This window comes from Lepisosteus platostomus, chromosome 1 (genome assembly GCF_059453375.1).
Source record: "Lepisosteus platostomus isolate fLepPlt1 chromosome 1, fLepPlt1.hap1, whole genome shotgun sequence".
Lineage (NCBI taxonomy): Eukaryota > Metazoa > Chordata > Actinopteri > Semionotiformes > Lepisosteidae > Lepisosteus > Lepisosteus platostomus.
The window spans coordinates 61,513,390-61,531,856 of record NC_142611.1 but is presented as its reverse complement, the minus strand read 5'-3'; the positions used below and the strand labels follow the sequence as shown (position 1 = coordinate 61,531,856).

The following is an 18,467-nucleotide window of genomic DNA, read 5'->3' as shown; positions in this document are numbered from 1 at the left end:
AGCAAAGCCTTGCAATATGCAATGAGTATGAATAAGTATGAATATGCAATCATTACTTTCCCATATTTATTTCACATTATCTATTTACTTCTTTCTTCTAGATTTTTGCTTTAAATGTATGAAGTAGGTAACCTATTAATTTATGTTTCAAAGTGTCATGACAACAAGCTTTAAACCAACAAAATGTAAAAACTGTGTCTGAATACTTTTGTAAGGTATTGTAATGTCTCAGAAAACACCTTCTCAATCTGTCAGAGAGTTTGAGGGTCCTACAGTATATCAGCCTTGTCACTCACCTTTGGGTTAATGGAACCCTATCATTTGCAATTATGAGAGATAGCCAATGAATAAATTTTAAGAAGATGTTTCACTCATAACCCCATCATATCTGAGTGCAGAAGCAATTGCACAAGGTTGTGCCGAATGTCACATTTTCAAAATACGCATTTTTATTCCACCGAACCAATTGACTTATTGAGGACAGAATGGTTGGTATGTGCCTTTAAAAATGGATTGGTTTTATTATTTATCCAGAACAGTTGGAGGAACTCCCCCAGTGGATTAATAAAACGAAATAGCAGTAGGAGTTAGAGGGAGCAGCTCCCTAAGCTTGCTGCTTAGGAGGTGAATTGCTGTTTCAGCAGTGTCATTTCATTAAAAACTTAGTATGGAGTTAGTCTCAGGACAATAATACTTTGAGACTCCAATTCCTCCGAGCAGCATGAAGTGAAAGATGCTTAAGGGTGTTTAAATTTTTGTTTAATTACATGCTTAGGTATTTTATTTGGCTCTGCTGCAGTGCTACTTATTTTTATTCTACACAGTTTTCTTTCCTGTATGTGAAAAATTGATCTTACAGTATGTACTGTATACACTCATTAGCATACAGTAGCATACATTCAATGGTCTTTTTAATTTATCTTAATAATTCTTCCAAATTTAGAATCGTAGGACTGTAATTGACTTAACAGTTTTGTATTTTTGAGACATGCATTTTTATTTTTGTAATTTTGACTTTGGTATCTCCGTTTAACAGCTTTGGCCACTATAATCAGAATTAGATTTGCAAAAGCAGTTCAGTCAAATCTTGAGCTGCAGTCTAGAAAAAAGTGAAGGCTGAAGTGTGGTGTAATGTGACACTCGGATTGCATCTCATGTTCCGTGGACTGAAAGGCAATCTTAGAGAAAAATGAAAAGTTTAAAGATTTCATGTAACTAAGAATTACACACAGGTGGGTATTTTTGATAAGTGTTTTGCAAGCTGGAATTGCTATCATGACAGTATTGTCTTAGCTGAAAGAGAAACCACTATTTATTTATGTTGTCAAAATAAATACATTAGAGAACAAAGAGTATTATAGTACCAATGAAATCATGAAAATATGAAAATCGTCTTATGTGATATACATGTACTTTTTCATCAACTTATCTCAATAGGGGTTATTATGATTTAGGGGTACTTTGGGCAATGATTTCTTCAGTATATCAAAGTGATAACATGCATCATCAGACTTGTGAGCTCCTCCGGGTACTTGACTTGAAGAAAGTTGAAAAATACTGCATGTGATGTGTGTGGTAAAGCAAAGGATTTTCATTTTTCAGTGGTTAATTGAAACCCTAATTAGTACTCCTGCTGCTGCAAAGTCAGGATTTCTGGCATTTGTAAAGATGATATAAAGTAAATAAGTACTTGTTGGTGTCACACAGGCAGAAAGATGTCTAGTAAGAAATATAAATGAGATTTTCCGTGAACGCAGAACATGAGTTAGAATTTTAACAATTCTAAGTTTAATCGGGTTCTGATTTATCACTTTAATGCATATGGCTGACAGATGCTTAGAGGTTTTTTGTATATGACAGATATGAAAGCACCTGGTTAAATGGCTTCATAAAGTGTAAAAAAAATGTTGTCACTTGTACTTTTACTTTTTGAAAAGACCCAATATTTCTGCACATTAGTTGTAGGCTGTTGATGCTCAACCTGTATAGTCCCCCATCTCAAAAAAGACAAACTGAGCATAACACGTTCTTAAAATAACAAATATACAGTACTTACATTTGAAATCGAGTTTAGCTTTGCACAGTATTGTATTATTTGGTGTTCAGCAATAACCATACTCTACATTGAATGAAGAAGGAGTTACCTACCTACAGTATATGAATGTTTGATTTAATGGTGTCTTCCATGGGAATGACAAAGACGTTTATTGTGACCATTTATTTTGTTTTCATTTTTCTATCAGTGTTGCATGACTTACTTTACAAGGGGTACCACAAAGAAAAAAATATGTGAATTGTACTTTTTAAAATTGTAACATCCTTGGAAACCTCTTTGAATTTTCTATGTCACAGATTTTGAACTGTAGCAATGTTCTCTCTAAATTTGTTTTTAATTTGTTTGAAGGTAAATATGTAAAACTTGCACATGCCTAAAGGTATCTAAAAACATTTTAGGAAAGTTTATTTTATCTATAATTTACTTATATTTAGTTCAATATAATTGCATAATAAAATGTATTCTTCCACATCACTTAATGTTGTATCTTCCATGTAACTTGTATATTGACATGCAGTATTACTTTATACTGCCATACAGTAGGTGTCCTATAGTAGACAAAGGATACAAATATACTAGCACACTCTATAAAAATTGGTATCTGGCCACGCGAATCATTAAAGATTTGTTTACAAGTTACTGATGGACTGACTCACACAGTGGGTTATTGTACATCATTAGGAAAAAACCCTTCAAACACCACTAAATTATTATAGTATATAAAATTACTATTCGAGTGTTTATACACTCCTAATTAACTGTTAAACCACAGGAGTTATTTTATAAAATAATTATTAATTGTTGAGGGCATATTTGTCAGTGGTAAACCACCACAGCTTTAGGAAAACACCATACTATTGTTGATGTATCATCTTTGGTGCATATCTCAGTTGCACTGTTTCTAAGGATAGAGAAAAGTAAAACTTAAACTTTGGGAAATCAAACCTTCAACGAAATGTCATGCTATAGAACAGACTAATTAATTACCATTTCTCTTCTCATAAGGATTTTGAAATTCTAGAAACCATCACGGCAGCCTACACTAAAATAGATGGTTCCTTAGCAACAAAAACATGCTTGTAATTCCTTGACCTTTTGTACACCACTAGCGTTACAGAACTGTTGTAAATTGAAACAAAAAAAAAAGGGATGCAGGTTTCATTTGATTTGTTTATAATTTTGGAAATATCCAACCATATTAGTATTCAACCTATTTTAAACGTTGCTAATAGACACAGATAAATAAATGAAATTATTAGATATGTGAGTTATATATTTTTGTAATTAATAACAATACAATCAATACCGTTTGTGTGCAATGAAAATGTTCATAGAACAAAATGTACAGTATGTTTAGTAACTTGCAAAGGATAAACAATTCAAGAATGGTCTTCATTCATTCAGATCAGTCCACACAGATTTCTTCAGGAAATATTCCTCATGCAGAATTTTTAAAATGTATTTTTACATATAAAGGAGAAATATACAAGTATCTACCTGGTCTTGATTAGAAACTGAGACATTTGCAACTTAATGCAGAAATACAATAATTAATTATAATAAATACAGTTTATATAGTTTTTTTAGTTGATTGCAACGCATGAGCATAACACGTTATAATTGAATTAATAATTCACTGTCAGTAATGATGTAAGAAAAATAATAAAGTACAATAATTGTTTCCCCTTTTTTTGTATTGGCACACTGCCTGTATGCTGAGGCAATAAAATAAGAAAAACAATATTGGTTCTAATGCTAGGTTTTTGTATTTTAGTTTTATACCAGGATACAAATTATATTCACAATGAAGGACATTTTCTTTCCCAATAAGAAAATGCATTTACAAATGTCTATTGAGGAGTAGACGTAAAAGGTTTTAGCTTAACCTACGTGGCTGAGGGCCAACCATCTGGCCATAGGACGAGAAAATTAAGACCTTCACGCAGAGAGAGAAGTTAACCAAGGGGTAACTGGAAAGGCAGGGATTCGGTGAAAGAGAGATGCAGAAAGATAAGAGCAAACAAGAAAGAGGCTTTTGATAGCATTTATAGTTTTATAGTGTTATCATGAAGAATAACATGATGAGATAAGTATCCGAGGTGAAGACCTTGCTCGCTGTTATTCCAGCTTTTGTTAAAACCTCCATTTAGAAATCCAGTACTGGAAACATCAACTTAAAATACATTATTAATTTTATCAAATGTACAGTATATATTCAAGATATATACTGACACCTTTTTTCAGGTGACAATCCAAGATTTCTAGTGTTTCAATTTAAAGTTTAATTATATGATTCCTTATTTACAGTACTTACATTGAAACATGCCACATGTGTTTTATACTCTATATTCAAATTATTATGATGCTATGAAAGAGGCTGAGATATGCCTGCAGAAAATGTTTGAACCCACCCCCTTCCCCCATTTGCAGTGCTACAAAATTATCAACCCAGAATGAATCAACCTAGTATAAAGACCAGGAGGTTCCACAATAACAGCTATGGTTGAAAACAAAATCAGGCTTCATGAACCGACTGCTCAGAGCTGCTGGTTTTCAAAAGAGGCACCCCCACTAAGGTAACATCATGAATCAGTGGCATTGCGCCGTATGAAAGTAGACTGGGCATCAAAAATGAATCTGGGCAGTGACAAAAGGTGATGCTTTTATGACCATTCAATGCTTCTAGTAGAGCTTGTGTATACCAGAGAAACTACAAACTATTTGCTGGGGTCCATGTGAGGGACCTTTACTGTTTTGGTGCTGGCACTTTAATAGTTTTGGGGTCATTCACTTTTTGAAGTCAACTTGTTTACCACCTAGGGAGAGTCTCAGGGCTGAGTTGAGGAGGACAAGAGAGAAAATAGTCGTTGTTTTTGTTGAAATTGTTGCATTCTTTCCAAAATAAAAAAACAAACAATTTTGATCACAAAAAAGCACCAGTGGCAATCTTACTGCAAAGTGTTATGTTGACAATATTTTTAGACCTGCATTCCCACAGACACTGGATTTCTGAAATGTTCAGTATGTATTCTTCTTAACTCAGTTTTTTGGGTAAAGGGATATTTTGTTAATTGGGATATTACAGCTGCATGCTGTAATATGCTACAGCATGGCAACTACAGAATGATAATGCACTCTGCACTGATGAAGTGAATGCAGACTACATACTGTATCTACAAGTGATCCGTATGATTGAGCTGTACCACTGTTTCCTTAGCAAAGTGATCTAATGATCAAACAAAAAGCATGAAAAAATAAGATTTATTAAGGTTCAGTTGCTAATTTGTTTCTAAATGCTTTTCACAACACATGAAGAGAAACACTTCCATTTTGTACACAATTTGTGAAGCTTTTAGTGCTATGTTGCATAGATGAGTAAAGATACACTACTTTTTTCACAAGAGTTGTCAGATGCCTAAAACTATACAGAAGTACAATGGGAAGATCCAGCATTTACAGTTTTAATTTTTAACTACAAATTAAAAAATAATATGACTTCAGTTGCCAGAGCAGGAGAGGAAAACAAGATTATCAACTACCTTCAATGTTGGCTGTAGTCTAGGTCTAATAACATTGTGATAGCTCATGGAAAAATCGTTACATCTCAGTTGCTCACCACCTCACTTTCTGTCCCATCTTCTCTCTCGCCTTCCTCCTTTGCCCAGAAGCCAGTTACATTTTCTCCAAAACATGAAGTACTGTTCCTTTGTGAAAGAAACACTTATTGCCCTAGTCTGATAACAATTACAACATCTGAGTAGCATATCAGCAAAATAAATGCAGAACAAGTACAGTAAGCAGCTTTGGATCACTATAGCATTTTAATGCAGTGAAAGTCTAAGCTCTTACGTTCTATGCATGATAGGACATATTTTGATGGTGAGAGGTACAGTAGTTCATGATTTGCTTTCTGCATATGTCATTGTGTGTCCAGATAGTCTGTGGTATAACACCGCAGCACTTTATGTTAGCTATGCCAAGCTGTCCATGTGTGGCTAAAGCATATTGTTTATAGTTACGTTGGCTGAGGTTAGGTAATTCACTGACTTCTTTGAGAATGTGGAAGTGTGTCATTTTCTCATTTCAAAGACCAGAGGGATGTTGTTTTTCTATTCTTTCTCAAACAGCCCTTGTTAAATTTTGAACCAGCCTGGTTTCTTGATTTTATTAAGGGGCTTTTGTCAGCCATCTGTGTTATGCAGCACGTGGATAATGTTTGGCTGTGAAAGGGGCAGTGTTACATGCCTGGCTTCTGATAGATTTCCAAGAATGCTTGTAGCAGCAGATTACAGATCACCACCTTGCTAGGGAAGTGATCGTGATCCATGTTTAATTCCTGGCCCAGACTGCCTTTTCCTCTAGTATTATAATAATTAGATTTACATTCAATTTTATGTAAAGAAACTGACCACAGTAGTATTTAACAAATCTTTAACATCATTTGTTTTTCTCTATATCCATAAAGACCGAAATCTATTTTTAAATTACAAATGCATCTATCAAGAGTAATTGTTACAGTACCTTAACCAAAATGGCCAAAGTTTAGATAGTTGTAGAATTATGCATAAGGAAGACAAAACATTACATGAAAAGAGCAGAAAAGGGCAAAATGTCTAAGACCTTTGCACAACAATGTGCTTGTTGAAATGATCCAAGAAATGGGGAGAATTAAAACATGAATGTAGTAAACCTGATCGGATAACCTTTTGGGTAGAGTTTTTAACCTAAAGTATCAAATAAGGAACAAATTAAGATAAAGGAAAATAGACAACAACGCACCCCTATTCATAATTGATGGTTATGAATACGAATCCCCAAACATTAGACTGCTGTGATGAAAGCCCTGTGCATCGGGATATTGACTTCATCAGCAGCAGCACGCCAATATTCCAACATCCCACCACAGCCGCCCCTGGCACTGTGGAAGTGGGCAGTACAAAGCTCCAAAAATCATACTCAAGACAGGCAAAAACCCAGTAATACCAGGGGAGGGAATCTGGAGGTTCCCAAAGCAGCACAAGCATCGTTTTAGCTATGCTCAGACCAGCTATTCAGATCTGTTTCTGCTGCTGTAAGTGGCCCGCATTAGTCTTTGAATTTGACCTGATTATTAAAGATCATTCCTTAATAGCAAGTACTTGCATTTGTATAAAATTATTCCAAAATGCTTCCTGCATTTAAAATTTTATTTTAGACAATACATGGTGCACAGCAGCCAATTGCACTGGGAGCTCACAATGGATAATGTAAACTGTTGAAACCCTGGCAGCATGGTGCCAGGAAAACAACCTCTTTCTGAAAATCAGTAAGACGAAGGAGATGGTTGTGGATTATAGGAAACACCAGGGAGGAGAACACACACCTAATGTATTTACATCAATGGCACTTCAGTGGAGAAGGTCAGCAGTCTTAAGTTCCTGGGAGTTAAAATCACAGAGGTCTTAACCTGGACCCACCACACCAACATCATGGTCAAAACAGCACGACAGCTCCTATTCTTTCTCCGCAGGCTAAAGACGTTTGGCATGCCATCACATATCCAGGCCAGCTTCTACAGGGGCACTATTGAGAGCATCCTGACTGGTTGCATCATTACTTGGTATGGGAACTGATCCATCTGGGATCGCAAAGTACTGCAGAGGGTCGTGAAGTCAGCGTAGCTCATTACAGGCTGTGAGCTACCAAACATCCAGGATATCGAAGCAGCTAGATGTCTTAAGAAGTCCAGGTCCATTCTCAAGGACCCCAGTCATCCCAGTCACAAACTGTTTTCTCTCCTACTGTCCGGTAAACGGTATCAAAGCAGTCAGTTAAAGACTAACAGATTACAGAACAGTTTGTACCTTCAGGCAATAAGACTGCTAAATAAGCTGCAGTTCTTTCAGCAAATCACCCGTAATGGCTACATGGACATATAGTTTTCACTGTATTCGGCATACTGCACTACTTGGACATAATGTCATAATGTATTGCATACACCCTGGACAAATCGCAGTTCTATTTATATTGAGCTCTGTTTGAGTTTATTTTATTCAATTTCTATTGCACTATTATGTATTATTATGTAACTTTAATTTTGTGACCCCCCTCCCCCCCCACCAGGGTTAGCTCGCAGAAAAGACATTTCATTGCCAGCAACTACTGCTACACGCTGTATTGTTGTGCATTTGATAAATAAACTTTGATTGATGTAAAAAAAAGTAAGAAATCAGAGTACCCCTCAAATAAATCCCTCAAATAATGTACCCAGTCCCAACACATTCGCCCAACGCCTGTGAACATAAAGGAACATGCCATTTGAAGGTCTGACTGCACAGTGGAGAGGAATTGGCATTTTTGTGCCAGTTTATGGGATGATGAGGACAGAGGATCTGTTATTGCAGAATAGGATTGGTCTTTCCTGAGCAACATTGACATAAGAGGTGAGCAACAGCCTTTAAATGGTGAATTTCCAAAAGGGCAGAGGATTGTAAGTATGGTAAGAGCTCTTAAATCTGGCAAGGCCAGGGACCACATAACCACTGAGACTTAAAATACAGCTGAAGCCTGCTGCAGAAGCACCTGGAAAGGGAGAAATGGTGGTGTGCAGAGCACCAGTAACTGTGAAACAATGAAAGGCTATTTGAGCGGTGCGGTAAAGGGTTCCGCATTTTTATATTCTTTCCAGATTCAACAGATATTGTGATGCAGGCATTGGGAGACATAACAGTTGTAGAAAGAGCTAAGAGAAGTGCTGAGAAATGAATGACCTTCCTTGGGATATGATGCGAACACAGAAATTGAAAAGACCCAGCAAGGAAAGTAGGTCACGTTTGTCGAGTCGAGCTTTGAAGTTGACTGAATCCAGGGTGGTACTTAAAAACGCCAAAGTAGAGAATCCATTTTAAGGACCGTCCAATAGAATTCCACAAACGGGTGGTCTGGATGATTACCAAAAATGCGCTCCAGGGAATGTGGATAGAGATAGAGTTATGGAGCAAGGCTGATAGCCACCTGCAGGCCACAGGGCAAATGAGCTTTGAGCGAACATCTCTGCAGAAATGAACAGACTACATTGTTAAAATTGTTGCTGATCTTCTTAAATACATAAAAATGTAATTTTAATCGACCTGAGGACAACAATTAAGATGGAAGGCTTAAGAAAGAACAGGAACTGATAAAGGGATCTGAGTGAGGGGGGTGGATATGAAGCAGAAGATGCAGAGGTGGAGGTGCAAGCTGCGGTTCTAGGATAGGCTAGTACACAGTGGTACAGTAGTATTTGTAACGATCTAATTCCTGACACCTAAGAGGATAGACAGAGCAAAACACATCTATAAACTCTGAAGTAGCTAGGCTAGGAGGGATAAGATTTACATGTTTACTTTTGTGGAGGACTGGAAATGAATTTTTTCGAAAAGGAATTTCAGGACTGTGGTAATAAAGTAATCTTTGTAGTGAAGGTGAGCTGGTATGTCTTGGGAAGTGTGGCTCCCCTTGGAGTGGCATAAGCCAAGCAGAGTCTACATAGGATAAGTTGGAAGAGAGGCATTGTTGACAGGAGAAAAGGAAGGAATGAAAAGAATGAATGAAAAGAATTACAGGGGCATTCTTGCAGTGCAGCGGCAAGGAGCAGGAAAGAAGCAGGAGAGAATGTGTTTGGCATGCTCAAAAGACAGCGAAGTATTTATCCAATTAGTGATAAGATAATACTTTTTGGTCCATGAAAAAGGTGGAAATTTAATTTTGGCATCACCGTACAAAATGACAAAAAAGGTCAACATAAAATAAATACACATTGAAACAAACAATAGTTCTAAACACACAACAATACATAGATCATTTCCCTTCGGGATCAATAAAGTCTTATCTATCTATCTCTAGACACACCTCTCATTCTGCCCATATTTCACTACCACTACACATGATCCAATAGCTCTGTACAGGAAACAGACATTTAGCTGCATTTCATATACCGACTGTACGGGGAACAAAAATTATCTTGTATTAATTTTTTTTGGCCACAGGGATTCTAAAGTGCCTCCCTCTAGATAGTAGTTGGAAATGGGAATGAAGAGGGTGGGAGGGATCAGCTGAGATTTCTTTTGAACTGCAATATAATACAGCTTTTTAACCTGTCTCTGTGGCTGAACTATTATTTTACTAGCAATCTTAACAATTCTGCCCAGTTTTCCTTTTCTCCTGATACTCAGTTATATCATACCACACTGTGATGCCAAAAGTAAGGATGTTTTCTCCTAACATTCAATAAACTCTCTCTAAAACATTTTGATTCTCAAACTCTCAGTTTCCTGATCAAACATATATGCTAACTAACCTTATTAAAAATGCATTTTTTGTGTAAAGTTTAAATTTTAACAGTAACTGTTATTGTTACTAAGTATCTGAAGCAATGAACATCCTCCACAGGCTGATTAATAAGGGAGAGAGGTTGAAAATCTCTCTCTCTCTTAATAAGGGAGAGAGGTTGAAAATGCATTACTATCACAAGTAACCAGGTCTTTGGTTTTATCAACATTAATATAAATGATATTCTTATAGTTATAGATCTTTAGCAATATTAACAATTCTGGCCAGTTTTCCTTTTCTCCTAATACTCAGTTATATCATACCACACTGTGATGCCAAAAGTAAGGATGTTTTCTCCTAATATTCAATAAACCCTCTCTAAAACATTTTGATTCTCAAACTCTCAGTTTCCTGATCAAAAATATATTTTAACTAACCTTATTAAAAATGCATTTTTTGTGTAAAGGTTAAATTTTAACAGTAACTGTTATTGTTACTAAGTATCTGAAGCAATGAACATCCTCCACAGGCTGATTAATAAGGGAGAGAGGTTGAAAATCTCTCTCTCTCTTAATAAGGGAGAGAGGTTGAAAATGCATTACTATCACAAGTAACCAGGTCTTTGGTTTTATCAACATTAATATGAATGATATTCTTATAGTTATAGATCTTTAGACATAAGTGTTTGACACTCTGGGTTTTAATAGAGAGCAGGCAATTGAATGATTGAGGAAGAGGAGGGGTCCATATCCTCTTCCTGTCACGATTGCAACCCCTCCTCTTAAGGGCCTTCCTTGTTTGTTTCATCACCTGCACCTGCTCCCTGTTCCACCCCCTCTTCAGTTCCCCCTTAAAAGCCAGACGCTGACGCTATTCCGGGCTCTGTATTGGTTTCCGTGTCATGCGAGCCCGGGACCTGGATTCACCTGGTTCCGTTATGGTTTTAAGTTTCTGTTCCTGTTCCCGTTCCCCCTGCCTGTCCCGACACGCTTCTGGACTTTAATCGTCTGTCTCGGATGGATCGCCTGGCCTTGGAGTTTTTGCGCTGTTTTGGATTTCCCTTTTGACTCATCCCTGGAATGTTTGCCTGGGCCACACCTCCCCTGACCCCCAGCACTCCATGGACACACCCCCCGCATTCTCATTCCCGTATCCTTCACGCCTTTTTCTTCGTGTTTTCTCACTCAACCCTGTAATCTGCATAGGGTCCGGAAAGAACTCTCCCCTGACACTTCCCCATAATCCTTACCTGGCAATTATCAGTTTTTCACTGAAAGAAGATTCACAGGTAGCTTTTTAAAACCCAACAAAAGCAGACTGCAAGACATAGCAACATTTTGCTGAACACATTTAATTTGATCCAGTCTCATATTGCTTATACAATATGTGTAACAGCATATTTTGGATTTTAGGGATTCATAACACATTTTACATTTGACAGCTTCTCAGTTTCCAAAGTGTGGAGGAGCTGCTTCTGTATGTCTCTATCCAGGAATTGAGCTCTCTTCAGTCCATTTCTTGAAATCTTATAGGAATGGTAAAGTCCCCTGTGAGTTCAAGAACCTAAGACATCTTGCAATTGATGTTTGAATTTCATTAAATATGCTCAGTAACTACAAAGGTATCCAAGGCTTCAGGTGAATAAAAATGCATAATGAAAAAGGCACAGTTAAACCTGTGAGCTGACTATTGTTTTGTCTTTTCAAAACAGGACAGAATATAAATATTTACATTCCAGGAGGTCCCCAAGGCTAACTAAAGAGTTTTTAACAGGGTAATTGACTTCATGTTGAGTCTGGCATCAAATATAAACTAAACTGATCTACCGCTTTGTTGCTGCAGAAACATTTTCAGAGTAATTCCCTAGATTTGAATTGTTCAATTTTTGCAAATAGAGTTCTGATCATTTATTTATTTACTCTCTCTTTAAAGAAAACACATTTTTTTTGTTTTTATTAGTATTCGTTTTGTATTCTCTCGTCTCTTGAGTGTTGAATTGACTGAGTTGCCTAGTTGGTGGGACTATTTGTTTCCTGTTATTGCTAAGAATATGAATGTCAAAAAAGTCTCACTTTATTTCGCATCATAAAATGTTTATTATTAACATGATATGGAATTACTGGTTTCACTTGTGCACAAAGGCATTGGTTTAAATAATTAACCATTAAATCTTCCAACAAAAAAATGTAACCACATTTGCTAAATGAGCAATATCAGTTTCTAAACAGCAATCTCAAGAAGCTTTGCTGAATACTGCCCTGTATGGAATTTTATCAATATATCTATATCTATTTATCTTGAGTGTGTGTTGTCACACATGACTACATTTACCAGAAATGAACTTATTTCTTTGGTGAATTTAATGGTGTAACAAATGTGATTCATCTTTATTGGAAGAGTTGCTTCAGAGTTTCCACTGACTAGATTTTACAAAACTGGATAACACTGACCTTGACTGACTGAATGCCTGGAATAGAATATAGAAAAGAGGTACCTCCAGTTTAAAATAAACTGGCTAGTAGATATCATAGATACTGTAAATATGTATCTCTAAAATAAATGGTTTTAATACATTCAGTAGTGCCAATAGCCATTTGGGAAAAATCATTCTGGTTCAGTATACATTCAATAAATTCAAATATAAGGCTTTGTATTTTGATTATTATTCCAGTTGAAACGTCCAACTAATGGAAGGAATCCATTGCTTTATCTGTTTGTTTAATGCAGTATTAGAGAGAATGTAATTATCAATATAGTCATTCAATATCGCCATTCATTGACTTTCCCTCACAGTTCTTTCATGAATTTATGAGAACAATATGGGTCTTTTAGAAAATCAGACTGGCTAAGAATATTTTAAATCTGAACATAATGTTAGTTAAGCTGCTGTTTTGCTAAAATTTGGGTTTTTCTTAAGCAGCACAAGAATTTAATGAACACCCTGGAAGGCTTACAGTGTATTAGTTTGCCAGTTGCTCAGATAGTGGTGGTTTGGATTTTTGTACTTGTGTAGTTTATCCATCCAGTTTCTCTTCCTGTTTTAGGAATTTTACACTTTTTTGAAGGCACCATCCAAGTGCATTTTTGCACGTGACCATGCATTTCCCATCAGTAAATGAGTTAGTCTGGAATCAAGTCAACATGCAGCGTAATTGCATATCAAAAGGTTTCCGTTCAGTATCAAGTGACACAGCTGCAATGTTAAGAATCAGGTTATGTTGCTGTGTATGTTTTAAGCATATCAGCCACATCAGCACATCCATTGCAATGTTAGAAGCCATGCAATACTTGATAACATAGCTAAAGCAAAATTATGTCATCAGTAGCTTTAATACAGTAATCCCTTGCCAACTGCAAGTACTTTGCGCCTGAAAAATCTTGAGGTAGGTAAATTTGAAATTTATAAACTTAAGACTTATGGGAAAAATAGGGGTAGGGGAACTGAAGTCACGATTCAACCTATTAAAATCCCTCAAACATTTTTTTTATCTATAATGTATAAGTAAAACAATCACACCAGTGTAAAGAAAAACACTGTATTTTGGAAATAATATAGTATGTGGAGTTTTTAAATGCATTTCTGACATAATTTTTACCTTTAATGCTGCGATGAGGCCCATATAGATCGGGTCACGTGTATGTAAAAGACCATAAGTGACATTGCTGTTCCACTTCTTACACCCACTCTCATAGCTTCCTCACTTTTCCTTAATGTACGAATTGTAGATTGATTTACAACACACAACCAGCCAACAGCCTATTATTTTGTCTTTCACATAACCTATCAAACACTATATTTTTTTCTTCTAAGCTCATCACGGATCTAGATTGCTTAGCAACACTGGACTCTTCACCTTTTCCGTTTAGGAGCCATGTTATTTTTTTATTTATTATTATTGTTATTTAATGACTATCACTTTTATTTAGGGAATCACAATCACTAACACTTCTTTCCACCATCAAATATCATAGAACATCAAAGCCTAATGCAATAATGTACACTAAAATGTGTAGAACACTTTAGGAATCTGAGACAAATTGTGGGCCTGTCTACTGACAAAGGAGGCTGACTGAGAAAAGGGATAGTGAAAACCACATAAGGTACATGTGCATTTAGGAAGACATTGCTGTAATTGTTAAATAATAGATGTGGGATTTAGATAATCATACTATATTCTTTATAAGAATAGTGCCTTTCGGCTGGCCAGAGAAGGAACATTCCCTTACTTATTGTATTTTGTTCGTGATGGTTATAAATCTTGTAATACTTACCTGGAGGCAATCTCATCTTAATTTCATGTCAAACATGGTGTCAAGTGACCATCTTAAAAATCTACAAAAACAAAATTGAGCCATATCTTCTAGCCTTGGAATTACACCTTAAGATACCTCCAGGAGAAACAACTTCTGCACTTACCTTCACATTACAACAGAATGGATTTTATCATTATAGAATGCTTATCTGTAATTGCAGTTTCACACAATTTAGAAAAATACAGCGTGATGAAACACTATTTATTAATGAAGCAATATTTTAAAAGTAATCTGTCAGACAATTTGTGAGTGAGTGGAGCAAAATTACAATGAGCCAGTGTTTATTTTTATGCTTTTTGAAAGATATGAAAATGTCTATATCTTTTAAATGTCTAAATGTTTTTTTTTATCAACTACTGGAAGGAAAGACTTTGCAAACATAAACAGATTTTTCTAGCTATGTTTGTTTGTATGTTTGTTATCATTTTAATTACACTGTGATGACCGTTATACAGTAAAAGTAAAACCCATGAAACAATGGAAATATAAGGTGCTTCACCTTCACCTAGTATCATATCTGTAACAAGCAATGCTTGTTGATAACTAAAAAAATATTGTGGATAACTAAAAAAGCATTGCTGTGGATTCTTTGTGAGGGCTTGGCTACAGAATAACCCTATTGATTGTAGTACGTTGTAATGGAGGGAGATGAGCCTTCCAGATAAGTGGTACAATCCCAGGACGGAGACACAAACCAGAACCATGATGGATGTCCGTCCATGGAGGCTTTGATGTCTATGGACACAGATAAGCACATGACAATGATTCTGAATAGACAGGTCATGGTCAATCATCCAAAAGATGACTTATCAATCAGTTGCCTGGAGGATATGGAAACCGACTCCACATGATGACATCACACCCAATCACCAATTGTGATTTTCCCATTTGGAAGGTGCTGCCCAGCTGCTTTCTTGGCTTCTCTCTGATCTGTCGAAACTTGGTCATCTGACAATGACGTGGCTGCCACTACTGTTGTCTGAGTCTCAGGATTTAAACTTTTGTTCAAGTCACTAATTTACTAGAGAGCTGTATGTAAAACAGTCTTCGGCTTAAGGTCCTGCCTGCAGCAAGTTAGCCAGCCATGAGACTGCTTTATTACCAGAATAAATATGGTTGAACTCTCATCGACATGACATGAGCAGAAGTAATTGCTACTTCTCCTCACCAGTTTCTAACTCCAATTCAGGCACAAACTTTAAAAGCTAGTCCAGCTCAACACTAATTGGGAGGTCCTCCTCCAAGGGAACTGGCTGTCAGTGCACGGCTACAGCAGGACTTTCTGTGTGGTTCATGGATGTTGCACCAGGAATGGGTGGCAGCACAGAGGAATATGGATTGGACACAACTTCATCGAACACCATCAGTTCTATTTCTTTCATTCTGCTTGAGAATTATGAATCCTCCGTTGTTGGAGAAATCAGTATTCACCATGATCAGTCTCAATAATTCAACTGTTGTCTTAAACATGTTCTAATATCAATGTAATTCACATAAGTAAAAGTACTTACTTGTCAGTGAGCATCCTAATGTTGAGAATTTAAATTAGACTGATTAAAGAGTTAGAAATTACATACAATTACATAATAAATGCCTAATCTTTATATTTTGAATCTCTTCTTAATCCCTGATTACCCTCAATTAACAATCACCCATTTTGTATCTAGGCAGATTTGGGGTGAGTTTCCCGAAAGCATCGTAGCGCTAAGAACATCGTAAACTCGCTCTTAAAATAGATCGTTAATTTACGAGTGTTTCCCAAAACCTATCGTAACTCAAGTAGAACGTTAAATCCTTCGTAATCTACGTGCTCCCCGACCCACTCGTTAATTACTAAGTGCTTCATAAACTGGCTACCTCTTGCGCCAACCTTAGTGACAGAGATCGCCAGACAGAGCACATTCAATTCACGTCATGGAAATTCTCTGGAAATATAGAATACTAAGAGTTTATATTAAGGATTTTGATATTTTGTTGTACTAAGAGGAAATTCGAAAAAAGAACATTTATTTCTACAGTAATGAATTTATTAGTCATCTTGGGTAAATGTCCTATTCATAAGTCAAATGTTTTAATAATACTCCCTCTTTTAGTACTTTTGGGGTGGGGTTTAAATTGTATTTAAATTCCATAAAGAACATGAAACATGTAACATGTATTACAATGTAGCGCCACGCAGGGCGGGCTGAGAACAGCACCTGTGGACTCCCGGACTATATAGTGGGACGGAGTCTGGGATACAGTCTCTTCCCTTTGTCTGTGTGTATGTTAGTGTAGGTGCAGCGCTGTAACCCCTGTCCCTGTGTACCTTTCCCGATTCGAGTTAATAAATGTGTTGTTCAGCCCCATTCCCTGAGTCCCACGCCTGCTCCATTCCGTACCGAAACCCGCGGTCGATACAATATTTAAAGTTCGAATACCGTTTTATGTTAAAAAATAACAACATTTTTTTCTCATGAAACACTGTGATTCTAAACAATGGCAGCGCACCAAAAAACATGGCTTTAAATCAAAGACGTCGTGCAGGACGCATACACTGTCTACGCAGTTAAACTTGATTTTCTTTTACGGTCATTTATTTTCTTTTCTCTTAGAAACAATAAGGGTCCCATTTTGTGCCTCTCTATACGCTTTCGCTTAAATGGTTGTTAAATTATGATGTCATGTTTGCTTCATATTCCTTTTCACAACTTTATTTCATCCCACTGAAGGACCAAAACCGACACCATAAAATGAAAGTATTGTCAATCGATTGTTTTTCAATCGACTTGTGATGCTTTTTGCTAAGCGACTTCAGGGGAGGGGTTAACAAAGAAGTACTTTATACTCGCTCATTAAATGATCGATTAAGAGGGGTTTTGGGAAACCCACGAAAAAGTAGCTCGTACGTTATGTACGTACATCGTAAAATTGCTCGTTAGTCTCTAAGATTAACCGTTTTCGGGAAACTCACCCTTGTTCAGTTATCATCATTTATCATATACATTGTCTGTATCAATAAATTGTATATTGATGTATATTGTATAGTTTGAATCCATGTCTAGACTGGTCATTTTTCTTTCGATTGATTCCTAACAGCCAAGTTAATATGGCTTTGTTTAAACAAGTCCTCCCGTTGTGTTATTTCCATTCTATTGTATTCCCATATTGCTCTACAGCAATATACTGTACATGCTTTAGGATCTGGCAAAATCCTGTGACATGTTAGTACAGTATTATGAAAGAATAAAATTAATGCTGTAATCTGCTTTAGTAGTTAACCTTAATAAGGCAGACATAAAAAGTTTGAAATCCCCACATTTTTCTAAAAAAATTTAAGAAATAATACTGAACATGTAAGTTAGAATTTAGTTGCTAATTTAACAAAAGATTTCACAAAAAGTATTTGATAAATTATTGTGTAATGTAAAATGTGTGACATCATCTCTGTTGCGTTATTATAGCAATAATAAATGTATTTGTAGATGTAAAACAATTCAAGGTCCCAGAGTAATACTGGAATTTCATTAAGGTTCAGATGAGCCTAGCATAAACTGTTTAGCAATGTTGAAAATGTTAATGATGTTTGTTTGTACACGATTTCTGGTTATCTAAGCAAAAGTTAACCCATGAAAATCTGATGTGAGTGTATTCAGACATGAAACATGTTATATAACAAGAGTACTTAATTAACTGGAAATTGGCTACAAATAGGCTATTAATATGTATTAAACACAATACTTTGTACTAATACATATTACCTCATTGGATTACATGGCATACTGTATGGACAGGCAAGCTTTTATTTTAAATGAAAATTAGATGCAAT

The 18,467-nt window shown here is 36.2% G+C and overlaps 1 protein-coding gene across 2 annotated transcripts in view; it reads left to right on the top strand.

Moving 5' to 3' along the window:
* Positions 1 to 18,467, top strand: part of marchf1 (membrane-associated ring finger (C3HC4) 1) — a 136,714-nt gene that overhangs the window by 57,050 nt on the left and 61,197 nt on the right. The window lies entirely within an intron of this gene.